The sequence below is a fragment of the Bufo bufo genome, chromosome 1, assembly GCF_905171765.1.
Source record: "Bufo bufo chromosome 1, aBufBuf1.1, whole genome shotgun sequence".
Lineage (NCBI taxonomy): Eukaryota > Metazoa > Chordata > Amphibia > Anura > Bufonidae > Bufo > Bufo bufo.
Window position 1 is genome coordinate 11,937,260 of NC_053389.1, and position 14,679 is coordinate 11,951,938.

Genomic DNA, 14,679 nt, shown 5'->3' on the forward strand with positions numbered 1-14,679 from the left:
CCTGTAGTTTATCAGGAAGCTCTCTGCCTGTAGTTTATCAGGAAGCTCTCTGCCTGTAGTTTATCAGGAAGCTCTCTGCCCGTAGTTTGTCAGGAAGCTCTCTGCCTGTAGTTTATCAGGAAGCTCTCTGCCCGTAGTTTGTCAGGAAGCTCTCTGCCTGTAGTTTATCAGGAAGCTCTCTGCCTGTAGTTTATCAGGAAGCTCTCTGCCCGTAGTTTGTCAGGAAGCTTTCTGCCTGTAGTTTATCAGGAAGCTCTGCCTGTAGTTTATCAGGAAGCTCTCTGCCTGTAGTTTATCAGGAAGCTCTCTGCCTGTAGTTTATCAGGAAGCTCTCTGCCTGTAGTTTATCAGGAAGCTCTCTGCCCGTAGTTTGTCAGGAAGCTTTCTGCCTGTAGTTTATCAGGAAGCTCTGCCTGTAGTTTATCAGGAAGCTCTCTGCCCGTAGTTTGTCAGGAAGCTTTCTGCCTGTAGTTTATCAGGAAGCTCTGCCTGTAGTTTGTCAGGAAGCTTTCTGTCTGTAGTTTATCAGGAAGCTCTGCCTGTAGTTTGTCAGGAAGCTCTCTGCCTGTAGTTTATCAGGAAGCTCTCTGCCTGTACTTTATCTGGAAGCTTTCTGCCTGTAGGAACACTAATGTTCTTATGATGTTAGGTGTCCAGCAGGCTACACACCATAGGGAATCAGGACCTGTAGGGTCAGAAGTGCCCTCTTGTCACCCACCGCTCTGGCAAACTGTTAGAATTCAAGGACAGGAAGATACTCCGTCCATTGTTGATGCCAGTGATGTATCTGCTTGCCTGTGGTTGCCTCAGGGGCCTTGTAGTCCAGAAGAGCCAACCACCACCATAAACAAACATGTCCGACTTTCTACCGTGCACAGCGCCTATAAAGAACTACATTCCTGTTACTCACAAATAGAGAAACTGGAAAGTCAGAGAGAACAGTGCTCCATGACAAGACCTCTCACCCTCAGATGTTGGTCAGCAGTGACCCCTATGTAGCGGCAAAGTAGATTTCAAGGAGGCCCCATAGTGAGGAATGAGCCCCTACTGTACGTGGTGTCATGTAGCAGGAAGGAGAAATCGCATAGTAGTTCTAGAACGCAGAAGCCATTACCAGTTAAAAAAAAATACATTCCTCCAGTGGAGCGGGCCCCTCATCCTCTGGGCTCCGTAGCAGATACTAAAAGTGTTCCAGCTGTAGTAATGCTCATGACAGCATGCTGTTACCGTTTTCCATCCCTTTGCCATCTTTGACTATTGTAATTGAAAACAAAAACTAGACAGTCATTAATTATTTGGGTTATTAAAGTGAAGTCTTACCATCATCGTGGACAGGATTCTTTACTATAAGAGCAGTAAGACAATGGACTCTTGACTGTAAGAACAGTGAGACTATAGGACTCTTGACTGTAAGAGCAGTGAGACTATGGACTCTTTACTGTAAGAGCAGTGAGACTATGGACTCTTTACTGTAAGAGCAGTGAGACTATGGACTCTATACTGTAAGAGCAGTGAGACTATGGACTCTTTACGGTAAGAGCAGTGAGACTATGGACTCTTTACTGTAAGAGCAGTGAGACTATGGACTCTTTACTGTAAGAGCAGTGAGACTATGGATTCTTTACTGTAAGAGAAGTGAGACTATGGACTCTTTACTGTAAGAGCAGTGAGACTATGGACTCTTTACTGTAAGAGCAGTGAGACTATGGATTATTTACGGTAAGAGCAGTGAGACTATGGATTCTTTACTGTAAGAGCAGTGAGACTATGGATTATTTACGGTAAGAGCAGTGAGACTATGGACTCTTTACGGTAAAAGCAGTGAGACTATAGATTCTTTACTGTAAGAGCAGTGAGACTATGGATTCTTTACGGTAAGAGCAGTGAGACTATGGACTCTTTACGGTAAGAGCAGTGAGACTATGGACTCTTTACTGTAAGAGCAGTGAGACTATGGATTCTTTACGGTAAGAGCAGTGGGACTATGGATTCTTTACGGTAAGAGCAGTGAGACTATGGATTCTTTACGGTAAGAGCAGTGAGACTATGGACTCTTTACTGTAAGAGCAGTGAGACTATGGACTCTTTACGGTAAGAGCAGTGAGACTATGGACTCTACTGTAAGAGCAGTGAGACTATGGACTCTTTATGGTAAGAGCAGTATGACTATGGACTCTACGGTAAGAGCAGTGAGACTATGGACTCTTTACTGTAAGAGCAGTGAGACTATGGACTCTTTACTGTAAGAGCAGTGAGACTATGGACTCTTTACTGTAAGAGCAGTGAGACTATGGACTCTTTACTGTAAGAGCAGTGAGACTGTGGACTCTACTGTAAGAGCAGTGAGACTGTGGACTCATTACTGTAAGAGCAGTGAGACTATGGACTCATTACTGTAAGAGCAGTGAGACTATGGACTCTACTGTAAAAGCAGTGAGACTATGGACTCTTTACGGTAAGAGCAGTGAGACTATGGACTCTATACTGTAAGAGCAGTGAGACTATGGACTCTTTACTGTAAGAGCAGTGAGACTATGGACTCTTTACTGTAAGAGCAGTGAGACTATGGACTCTTTACTGTAAGAGCAGTGAGACTATGGACTCTATACTGTAAGAGCAGTGAGACTATGGACTCTATACTGTAAGAGCAGTGAGACTATGGACTCTTTACTGTAAGAGCAGTGAGACTATGGACTCTATACTGTAAGATCAGTGAGACTATGGACTCTACGGTAAGAGCAGTGAGACTATGGACTCTTTACTGTAAGAGCAGTGAGACTATGGACTCTATACTGTAAGAGCAGTGAGACTATGGACTCTTTACTGTAAGAGCAGTGAGACTATGGACTCTTTACTGTAAGAGCAGTGAGACTATGGACTCTTTACTGTAAGAGCAGTGAGACTATGGACTCTATACTGTAAGAGTAGTGAGACTATGGACTCCTTACTGTAAGAGCAGTGAGACTATGGACTCTTTACTGTAAGAGTAGTGAGACAGTGGACTCTTTACTGTAAAAGTAGTGAGACTATGGACTCTTTACTGTAAGAGTAGTGAGACAGTGGACTCTTTACTGTAAGAGTAGTGAGACTATGGACTCCTTACTGTAAAAGTAGTGAGACTATGGACTCTTTACTGTAAGAGCAGTGAGACTATGAACTCTTTACTGTAAGAGCAGTGAGACTATAGACTCTTTACTGTAAGAGCAGTGAGACTATGGACTCTTTACTGTAAGAGCAGTGAGACTATGGACTCTTTACTGTAAGAGCAGTGAGACTATGGACTCTTTACTGTAAGAGCAGTGAGACTATGGACTCTTTACTGTAAGAGCAGTGAGACTATGGACTCTACTGTAAGAACAGTGAGACTATGGACTCTGTACTGTAAGAGCAGTGAGACTATGGACTCTTTACTGTAAGAGCAGTGAGACTATGGACTCTTTACTGTAAGAGCAGTGAGACTATGGACTCTTTACTGTAAGAGTAGTGAGACTATGGACTCTGTACTGTAAGAGCGGTGAGACTATGGACTCTTTACTGTAAGAGCAGTGAGACTATGGACTCTTTACTGTAAGAACAGTGAGACTATGGACTCTTTACTGTAAGAGCAGTGAGACTATGGACTATTTACTGTAAGAGCAGTAAGACTATGGACTCTTTACTGTAAGAGCAGTGAGACTATGGACTCTTTACGGTAAGATCAGTGAGACTATGGACTCTTTACAGTAAGATCAGTGAGACTATGGACTCTTTACGGTAAGAGCAGTGATACTATGGACTCTTTACTGTAAGAGCAGTGAGACTATGGACTCTATACTGTAAGAGCAGTGAGACTATGGACTCTTTACAGTAAGAACAGTGAGACTATGGACTCTACAGTAAGAACAGTGAGACTATGGACTCTTTACTGTAAGAGCAGTGAGACTATGGACTCTTTACGGTAAGAGCAGTGAGACTATGGACTCTTTACTGTAAGAGCAGTGAGACTATGGACTCTTTACTGTAAGAGCAGTGAGACTATGGACTCTTTACTGTAAGAGCAGTGAGACTATGGACTCTATACTGTAAGAGCAGTGAGGCTATGGACTCTTTACTGTAAGAGCAGTGAGACTATGGACTCTTTACTGTAAGAGCGGTGAGACTATGGACTCTTTACTGTAAGAGCAGTGAGACTATGGACTCTTTACTGTAAGAGCAGTGAGACTATGGACTCTATACTGTAAGAGCAGTGAGACTATGGACTCTATACTGTAAGAGCAGTGAGACTATGGACTCTTTACAGTAAGAGCAGTGAGACTATGGACTCTTTACTGTAAGAGCAGTGAGACTATGGACTCTTTACTGTAAGAGCAGTGAGACTATGGACTCTTTACTGTAAGAGCAGTGAGACTATGGACTCTTTACGGTAAGAGCAGTGAGACTATGGACTCTTTACTGTAAGAGCAGTGAGACTATGGACTCTTTACTGTAAGAGCAGTGAGACTATGGACTCTTTACGGTAAGAGCAGTGAGACTATGGACTCTTTACGGTAAGAGCAGTGAGACTATGGACTCTTTACGGTAAGAGCAGTGAGACTATGGACTCTTTACTGTAAGAGCAGTGAGACTATGGACTCTTTACTGTAAGAGCAGTGAGACTATGGACTCTTTACGGTAAGAGCAGTGAGACTATGGACTCTATACTGTAAGAGCAGTGAGACTATGGACTCTATACTGTAAGAGCAGTGAGACTATGGACTCTTTACTGTAAGAGCAGTGAGACTATGGACTCTTTACTGTAAGAGCAGTGAGACTATGGACTCTTTACTGTAAGAGCAGTGAGACTATGGACTCTTTACTGTAAGAGCAGTGAGACTATGGACTCTTTACGGTAAGAGCAGTGAGACTATGGACTCTTTACTGTAAGAGCAGTGAGACTATGGACTCTTTACTGTAAGAGCAGTGAGACTATGGACTCTTTACTGTAAGAGCAGTGAGACTATGGACTCTTTACTGTAAGAGCAGTGAGACTATGGACTCTTTACTGTAAGAGCAGTGAGACTATGGACTCTTTACTGTAAGAGCAGTGAGACTATGGACTCTACTGTAAGAACAGTGAGACTATGGACTCTGTACTGTAAGAGCAGTGAGACTATGGACTCTTTACTGTAAGAGCAGTGAGACTATGGACTCTTTACTGTAAGAGCAGTGAGACTATGGACTCTTTACTGTAAGAGTAGTGAGACTATGGACTCTGTACTGTAAGAGCGGTGAGACTATGGACTCTTTACTGTAAGAGCAGTGAGACTATGGACTCTTTACTGTAAGAACAGTGAGACTATGGACTCTTTACTGTAAGAGCAGTGAGACTATGGACTATTTACTGTAAGAGCAGTAAGACTATGGACTCTTTACTGTAAGAGCAGTGAGACTATGGACTCTTTACTGTAAGAGCAGTGAGACTATGGACTCTTTACGGTAAGATCAGTGAGACTATGGACTCTTTACAGTAAGATCAGTGAGACTATGGACTCTTTACGGTAAGAGCAGTGATACTATGGACTCTTTACTGTAAGAGCAGTGAGACTATGGACTCTATACTGTAAGAGCAGTGAGACTATGGACTCTTTACAGTAAGAACAGTGAGACTATGGACTCTTTACAGTAAGAACAGTGAGACTATGGACTCTTTACTGTAAGAGCAGTGAGACTATGGACTCTTTACGGTAAGAGCAGTGAGACTATGGACTCTTTACTGTAAGAGCAGTGAGACTATGGACTCTTTACTGTAAGAGCAGTGAGACTATGGACTCTTTACTGTAAGAGCAGTGAGACTATGGACTCTTTACTGTAAGAGCAGTGAGACTATGGACTCTTTACTGTAAGAGCAGTGAGACTATGGACTCTTTACGGTAAGATCAGTGAGACTATGGACTCTTTACAGTAAGATCAGTGAGACTATGGACTCTTTACGGTAAGAGCAGTGATACTATGGACTCTTTACTGTAAGAGCAGTGAGACTATGGACTCTATACTGTAAGAGCAGTGAGACTATGGACTCTTTACAGTAAGAACAGTGAGACTATGGACTCTTTACAGTAAGAACAGTGAGACTATGGACTCTTTACTGTAAGAGCAGTGAGACTATGGACTCTTTACGGTAAGAGCAGTGAGACTATGGACTCTTTACTGTAAGAGCAGTGAGACTATGGACTCTTTACTGTAAGAGCAGTGAGACTATGGACTCTATACTGTAAGAGCAGTGAGACTATGGACTCTATACTGTAAGAGCAGTGAGACTATGGACTCTTTACTGTAAGAGCAGTGAGACTATGGACTCTTTACTGTAAGAGCAGTGAGACTATAGACTCTATACTGTAAGAGCAGTGAGACTATGGACTCTATACTGTAAGAGCAGTGAGACTATGGACTCTTTACTGTAAGAGCAGTGAGACTATGGACTCTATACTGTAAGAGCAGTGAGACTATGGACTCTTTACTGTAAGAGCAGTGAGACTATGGACTCTTTACTGTAAGAGCAGTGAGACTATGGACTCTTTACTGTAAGAGCAGTGAGACTATGGACTCTTTACTGTAAGAGCAGTGAGACTATGGACTCTATACTGTAAGAGCAGTGAGACTATGGACTCTATACTGTAAGAGCAGTGAGACTATGGACTCTTTACTGTAAGAGCAGTGAGACTATGGACTCTTTACTGTAAGAGCAGTGAGACTATAGACTCTATACTGTAAGAGCAGTGAGACTATGGACTCTTTACTGTAAGAGCAGTGAGACTATGGACTCTTTACTGTAAGAGCAGTGAGACTATGGACTCTATACTGTAAGAGCAGTGAGGCTATGGACTCTTTACTGTAAGAGCAGTGAGACTATGGACTCTTTACGGTAAGAGCAGTGAGACTATGGACTCTTTACGGTAAGAGCAGTGAGACTATGGACTCTTTACTGTAAGAGCAGTGAGACTATGGACTCTTTACTGTAAGAGCAGTGAGACTATGGACTCTTTACTGTAAGAGCAGTGAGACTATGGACTCTATACTGTAAGAGCAGTGAGGCTATGGACTCTTTACTGTAAGAGCAGTGAGACTATGGACTCTTTACGGTAAGAGCAGTGAGACTATGGACTCTTTACTGTAAGAGCAGTGAGACTATGGACTCTTTACTGTAAGAGCAGTGAGACTATGGACTCTATACTGTAAGAGCAGTGAGACTATGGACTCTATACTGTAAGAGCAGTGAGACTATGGACTCTTTACTGTAAGAGCAGTGAGACTATGGACTCTTTACTGTAAGAGCAGTGAGACTATAGACTCTATACTGTAAGAGCAGTGAGACTATGGACTCTATACTGTAAGAGCAGTGAGACTATGGACTCTTTACTGTAAGAGCAGTGAGACTATGGACTCTATACTGTAAGAGCAGTGAGACTATGGACTCTTTACTGTAAGAGCAGTGAGACTATGGACTCTTTACTGTAAGAGCAGTGAGACTATGGACTCTTTACTGTAAGAGCAGTGAGACTATGGACTCTTTACTGTAAGAGCAGTGAGACTATGGACTCTTTACGGTAAGAGCAGTGAGACTATGGACTCTTTACTGTAAGAGCAGTGAGACTATGGACTCTATACTGTAAGAGCAGTGAGACTATGGACTCTATACTGTAAGAGCAGTGAGACTATGGACTCTTTACTGTAAGAGCAGTGAGACTATGGAACTCTATACTGTAAGAGCGGTGAGACTATGGACTCTTTACTGTAAGAGCAGTGAGACTATGGACTCTATACTGTAAGAGCAGTGAGACTATGGAACTCTATACTGTAAGAGCGGTGAGACTATGGACTCTCTGCCTGAGGAGGTGGTGATGGTGAGTTCACTAAAAGAGTTCAGGAGGGGCCTGGATGTATTTCTGGAGCGTAATAATATTACAGGTTATTAGATTTCTGGAGATGATCCAGGGACATATTCTGATTGTCAGATGTGAAGTTAAAAAGGAACTTTTCCCTAATATGAGGCAATTAGCATCTGCCTCATAGAGATTTTTGTTTCTTCTAGATCTATTTCTATTGAATCGTTGCTTTTCTCTGGATCAATGATTCCATGTTGGACTTGAAGGACCTTTGCCTTTTTTTCAGCTTCATGAACCATGGGAGTAACTTTGACGATATAGAATATGTTGTATTATACATGACATTGCATAGAACTTGCTACTAACCCAGGTACGTACATAGATCTTAAAGGGCTCCTTAGCAAATCTTAGTATGGACCCCTCTTTCCCTCCCAGTTTTCCATGCATTAAAGACATCCAGGCAATGCAAAACGCAACGCCTCAGATTCCTCATGTGAAAAACTGAGATTCCCTACTAGTTGATATTTTTATGAAGTGGAAGTAATTCTAATAAAAAAAAAATCTTTATCTGGCTTCTGGAATAGGAGCTTCATCAATATGGTGCTCATCCTGAACACAGTATTTCTCACTGCATTTACACTGATAAATCTCCCCATACAGCTCTATGTCTGCGGTTTCCCTCATACAGTGCGCCATAAAACTGTCTGCATGAAGCCACCACTAGGGGGAGCTCAGTGCATAGGATTTTATACAATTACCATTGACTTCAAAGGAAGCTGCAAAAACCTCTCTGCAATGAGCTCCCTTATATTGGAGGCTGCATGAAAATGGAGTGTTTGGGAACAAAAGAAAGAGTTGAGCGCCGTCCCTGGAAGGTACGCCACTGTACTCATAATAGTTATTACAGGTGATCTGTAAATCCAAACCCAATATCATGTGAAGTTTTGCTTATTGGATTATTTTATGAGTATTTGTAAAGAAAAACTTGGGGGCTCCTATGGATCTGGAGACGTCAGAAGGATTTGACTTGGCCAAGATCATTTGGTGTTCTCACATTGCAGCACGTCGGGCGGCTGCTTGGTGGTAACGAGCGCTGGTTATGGGGGAGATGTGCTGCCGACATGGCTGCTGTGTTTACACGAAAGGTCTCAATCATTGCAGAAAGTCCACAGACTACACGGCCATTTGTGGGGCTGTCATGCCCACTACCAACCTCTTGCTGCTGCGTTCCATCACACTCAGTAGAATTAGTGCTTAAACTCGGAGGCACAAAGCGCCGTTGGGAATGTAAAGCTTCTATCCAGGAGGACAGGCTCTCTAGTGCCGCCTATTGGATTGGCTATCCTATACGTTAATGCGCGACCCTTTATACAGGCCTTGGAACAATGACTAGTTCTGAAGCCAAGACCAGAATCTTACTGTAGGGTTACTGCACGAGGCGAGAGACCGCTGCAACATGGAGGTGATGTGAAGACCATGCATAAAACAACGCGTTTCAGGGACTCATTCCAGGTCATCCTCCTGAGAAGTTGGACACTTCTTTTGAAGGAAGGCACCTTTACTGAGGCTGCATGGCCGGCGACTCTACATCCTATACTACAGGCCTACAAGGTTACTATTACTAACTCCAGAAGGTTAGCCTCCAATTGGGGGGTTTTGTTTCTGATCGGCTGCCTAAGACATACTCGCCCTATGTTGCACCTTTATCCGAAAAAACGGAATATTTTCAGTTAAAAAAGCACTTTTGTTAGGTTCTCCCACTGGATCCTACAAAGTGTCCCCGGCCTTGACATGCCCAGGAGTTCAGATTCCCTACCAGTGCCAGCCAGGACCCCATCCTTCTCAGTATCGGTGTGGTTTACAGGTGCTGGATCAGTCATTTGCTTTGCCGAACCTAGAACATTTCAGTAGAACGTGGTAAACTATGGAGTGTCTATGGGCTCCTTGGAGATACATCGGCCCAGCTTAGGTCGGCTCCTTTCCCTTACCTACGCCTGCCTACGACTCGTCTCCCCACAATCACAGCAGCTTTAACAACCAAGGAATTAGGAAGACGGTCCGAAGCTCACGGAAAGGATGTGGGCTGCGAACAAGAAGCACGCCCTCCTGTGGAGGCCATTTCTGGCGGTGTTTTAATTTTACCGTCTTTGAGACCGCCTTTCTGCTCCCTTCATGGACCGTGCTGATTATGTACGACCACAAGAGGATGAAGCAAATACAAAACAAAATGTGCGTGGTGTTGGCTGTGTGGGAGGGCACCCCGTCAGGGATTAACAAAGCTTTTGCAAAAGTTTACAAGGACAGTTTTGTTTTTCGATGATGGAAGGAGAAGATGCAGAGACAAGGTCGAACGGATCATCCATAACCTGCTGAGCGGTATGAGATTTCCTCGGCACGGAGAAGGAAGAAGATGGCAGAAGTGACGGAAAGCTCGTAACGTTAGTTCTGATCCCTGTTGCTATGGGAGCTGAATCATACTCAGTATATTGGGCACATGCCCAGCTATCTCTCCTCCTTTGTCTCTCCCTCCTTCCTTTGCTCCCCCCTCTCGAGACAGGGTCTGCCTGTTTCTTGTTCCTCGCACCTCTCCTGCTTCAGAATATCACACCTTTGTGTCTTGCACGTATTTTCCTTATTTCTAAATTTGCTTTCTTGCAGTTTCTCCCCAAACACGTTGTCATTTTTCTCGTTGCCCTTTGGCCACCCCCCACCTCGCACCCGTCTCAGCACATCGCCCGCGATTTGCCAATTTTTGCCGATTTGTGTCTTTTACAGTGTGTTCCCTTTAATATATCTTTCTTCCTTTTTCGTCTCTCGCCTAGCCCCCCATTGCATCTCCTCGTCTTCCTCTCCCTCCCCCTATTCTCATTAATTCATAGCACGCAGCACTGCGTCTGATGCCAGTATACCAGGCTGGCACCCGCCATGATGCTCTCCGCAGTGCCTCCATGAAATCCGCCGCCCGATAATCTAAGCCGTGATTCTTTAAAAAATACGTTTTTGCTATTTTTCATACGTCTAAAATAGTCGCCCAGAGAAGTTTATGCCCAAAAAAGAGGTAACGCTTTGTGGGTGGCATAGACCAGCACTGCGGGAGTTAACTGCATCATGATGACTGGGTCTTGTAGGGATTAGTTGGCAATCTCATACTTTGTCGCACACCGTTAGTCCTTTTTGAATTATTGAGTCTGCTGTGATTGCCACCGCCAATTCCAGGGTGCTTCCGCCCCCACACCGAGACTCTCTCCCTCTCCGACCTGCTTTATCTATTCCTTCTATGACATACTATCTATACATCGTGTCCTTGTGAATTCGGGAAGGTCCGAACTTGGAACAAGATGCCCTTGGGTCATAATTAAGGCCTTTATATAATGATATGTTACTGCAAAGTTACATGTCCAGCTTAAACGTATGTGAGAGAGAAAGATAGATTAGATGGATAGATAGAAGAGAGAGAGATATGAGATAGATAGAAGAGAGAGATATAAGATAGATAGAAGTAGATACATATACAGATAGATATTAGATGGTTATTAGATAGATATTAGATACATAGATACGTATTAGATAGACGGGGATAGATATTAGACAGCTGGTTCTTAGATGAATAGATATTAGATGGACAGATAATGTTATTTGGGGGGCTCTGGATGACAGGAGGTGGTAATGCCGTCAGTTGGCCTTCGGGTGGCACCGATTGTCTCCCCGTACATTAGGACATACGTACAGTCTATATATCTAGTCTTTCCCCGGGGGTCAGCCTGTCCCCTCCAGACGTCTAGCTCTTCCGTGACCGCTCCTTATTCTCTTTACTCCTCCCTCCAGAATAAAATAATGATCTCACAACTTGAACACAATCCAAAATTTGCAAAAATTTTTTTTTTTTTTTAGCTCAGAAGTAAAACAGATGAAGTCGTATCGCAATATTGTGCTGACCTTTTATGCTGCATCAGGGCGAGGACAAGAGATTTAGCGATTCCCCGATGCGCCAAATGGAGCGGCTTTTTATTTTTGGTTATTCCGGTCCATCTGAACCTCTCACCACCCCCCCCCCCCCCCCCCCCATCCCTTTTTTATTTTCAGCCACCAAATACCTAAGTGCCCTGCTTTTGTCCTTGTTCTTCTGGGCATCTGCCAGGAGCCAAGTCCCCGGTGTGGTCTGCCCCTTATTACATCGACTCTTCCTCGCTGTATCTGAGCGCTGCAGCCCTATCGCTTTAAATGGCGTCTTTTCATGGACGCAGTTCATATGCAGTTTACACGTCATACATATATGGGGTTACTAAAGGAAAATAAGGAAATAAAAATACCTTTACGCCATCATTACGGTGTCATGACAACGGGCGAAATGGCTGACGATCCCTTGTTTCATTGTCCACTTAACGTTTTTCGTCTTTTTTGCGACGGCCCCTCCCACTGAGCCTGATTTCCCGTCTTACCCGGGCACAAAAACTTCTTTCTTTGTCTATGACAGGGAATTATGAGAAAATCTGGGGAAAATCGGATGGAAAAACATACGCTATAATGGTGGCGAGTATCACCCAGTGCCATAATTACTAGGGCTCTTCCTCCTGGTTTCCCTCGCTCTTCGTCTCGTTTTCTTTCTCACCTCCCCCCCTCTGCATGCCACCGGCTGGCGTGTCAGACTGCCAGGGGAGCCAGCTCCCTGGCAACGCTGAACCCTGGCACATCTCCCAACACTCTCTGTCTCAAGCTGCGTTTAACACCTTCAAGCCTGAGCTCGCTCTGCCGCCCCGCCGCTGAAGCAACTGGGTGTTTACAGGAGAGGCTGGTGCTACGTAGGAAAATAACAAAAAGGACAGAATAATAGGTTTTCTAAAAAAACAAACAATGCTATTCTCTGCACTGCCCAGTAGCGAAAATCCAGACACTTCCAGTGATGGCGATTGCTCGTCGTATCTATTAACTCATATAGAGTCCTAGCCAAATAAAAACTTCACCCGCTAAGTTCATTTTTTATAGGACTTCGACCCATCCATACAAAAAACACCTGACAATACTGGATTTCTCCGGGGGTGACAACCACTAATGACCACCATTATCATGCCCTTGGTGGTTGACCCAACATGGGATGTAATCTGGATATTATCTGTACAGAAAGGCGACACCTCACAGCGATGCTTCAGGGCCCAGAAAACATGGGTGACAACCCTACAAGAGCCACGATTTGTGGTTGTCACCTCTAGGAATTATAGCGTCTCTTAGACCACGATAATTCAAAAAGAGCCAACGATTCACATAAGAGGATGACTCGGGGACTCCAGGACAATATATTATTTTTAGTGAGAATTGGTTTGAGCTGATATTTTTGAGTGGAATTATCCTTTAATTTACCATCAAGATTGTAAAGGATTGTTGGCAAAACCGATGCCGACCCGGGACGTGTTCTCCGGCTGTGTGTTAGCCCGTGCACAGTAAATGAGGGATGGCTGAAGCCGCCAGATTGATTGGACCAGTTGATCAGGGCTGTGGAGATGGAAGGAGTACGTTGTGTGCCTCTTGTAGACGGCGGTACGTGGGACGCACCACTAATGCCAGTATTCGGAAACATTTATCCGATGCAAACAATGAAAAGGCATTGAATGCCTCTGCGGATTATCGACATTTATCTTCTTTTACCTTCCCCGTACAGAGGGGCGACCACAGGAAAAAGTTATTGGCAAGGGAAACCTTTAGGATTTTTATGCTTGAGACTAGAGTTCCAACAGGTTTAATAGGAGACGGGATGTTATTTATTATTATTGATGTTGGAAATGATACATTATATATTAATTTACCATCCTTATTTCTAGTATATTTTCAATGGTGTTGATAATGCATCCTGTGTGTGTCTGAACAGTGACTTGGTGACGCACACCCCTCCACAGACCCTGTTACTCTGGAGCTAACTCCAGGTTTACTCCATGACGTGGCTTCTCTTGATAGGTAAATCTAATTTCTAACATGTATTTTAACTCCAGTTTTTCATGATCATGCCATTCTTTTGACAAAGGGCCTGGGTGCCCGAAACACGTCAAGAAGGTTATATTTTTTTCTATTGCTTGAGTGTTTTTTCTTCCAATAAAGTGACCAGTTTGGAATACGGCAGTGCTGGTTTTGTACTCGCTGAGATGGAAGACATGTACTGACTCCCAACTCATTTCAAAATATAATATTACATCATGAAGGACACAAATGCCTGGAGTTATTACTTATTATAATGTATGAGCTGTTTATGAAGCTGTCAGATTTGGAGAATGGAAATAAGTAGGAGCTGGAAGGTTATCCTACTGACTCCACCGCTGTGTGGCCAGCCATCTAATGTGTATTGGGATGTCCTGACTCATCCCTGACGAAAGATCTTGATGAATGAATCATTGGGCATGTTGGCTTTTAACATGACTGATCTGTTGTTCTCAAAGGAGATACGCCACCAACAGAGATGTCTGGAGACCACAGAGGGGTCTGGAGGACAACAGAAGTTTCTGAAGTGGGTCAGATTAGTCTGGAGGAGACAGAGGAGTCAGGTGGAGTAGGACAGAGTGGTCTGGAGGAGCATAGAGGGGGTTCAGAGGAGGAAAGAAGTTTCTGAAGTGGGCCAAAGGGGGTCTGGAGAGACTAGATGAGTCTAGAGGAGCACAGAGAGGCATGGAGGAGGACAGACGTTTCTGAAATGGGACAGAGTAATCTGGAGAAGACAGAGGGGTCTGGAAGAGGACAGAAGTTTCTGAAGTGGGACATAGGGGTCTGGGGGTACTAGATGACTCTAGAGGGGACAGACGGGTCTGCAGAGGCTACATGAGTCTGGAGGAGCACAGAGGGGTCTAGAAGAGGACAG

General features: G+C 44.0%; 1 protein-coding gene across 8 annotated transcripts in view; it reads right to left on the reverse strand.

Annotated features, from left to right (window-relative positions):
- Positions 1–14,679, reverse strand: part of LOC120991600 (protein BTG3-like) — a 171,130-nt gene that overhangs the window by 41,441 nt on the left and 115,010 nt on the right. The window contains exon 4 of one of the 8 annotated variants that reach the window (XM_040420427.1): positions 12,152–12,306. The exons of the other annotated variants lie outside the window; for them this stretch is intronic. The gene's annotated coding sequence lies outside the window, so the exon portion shown is untranslated. The remainder of the gene's footprint in view (positions 1–12,151; positions 12,307–14,679) is intronic. 8 annotated transcript variants of the gene reach the window in all.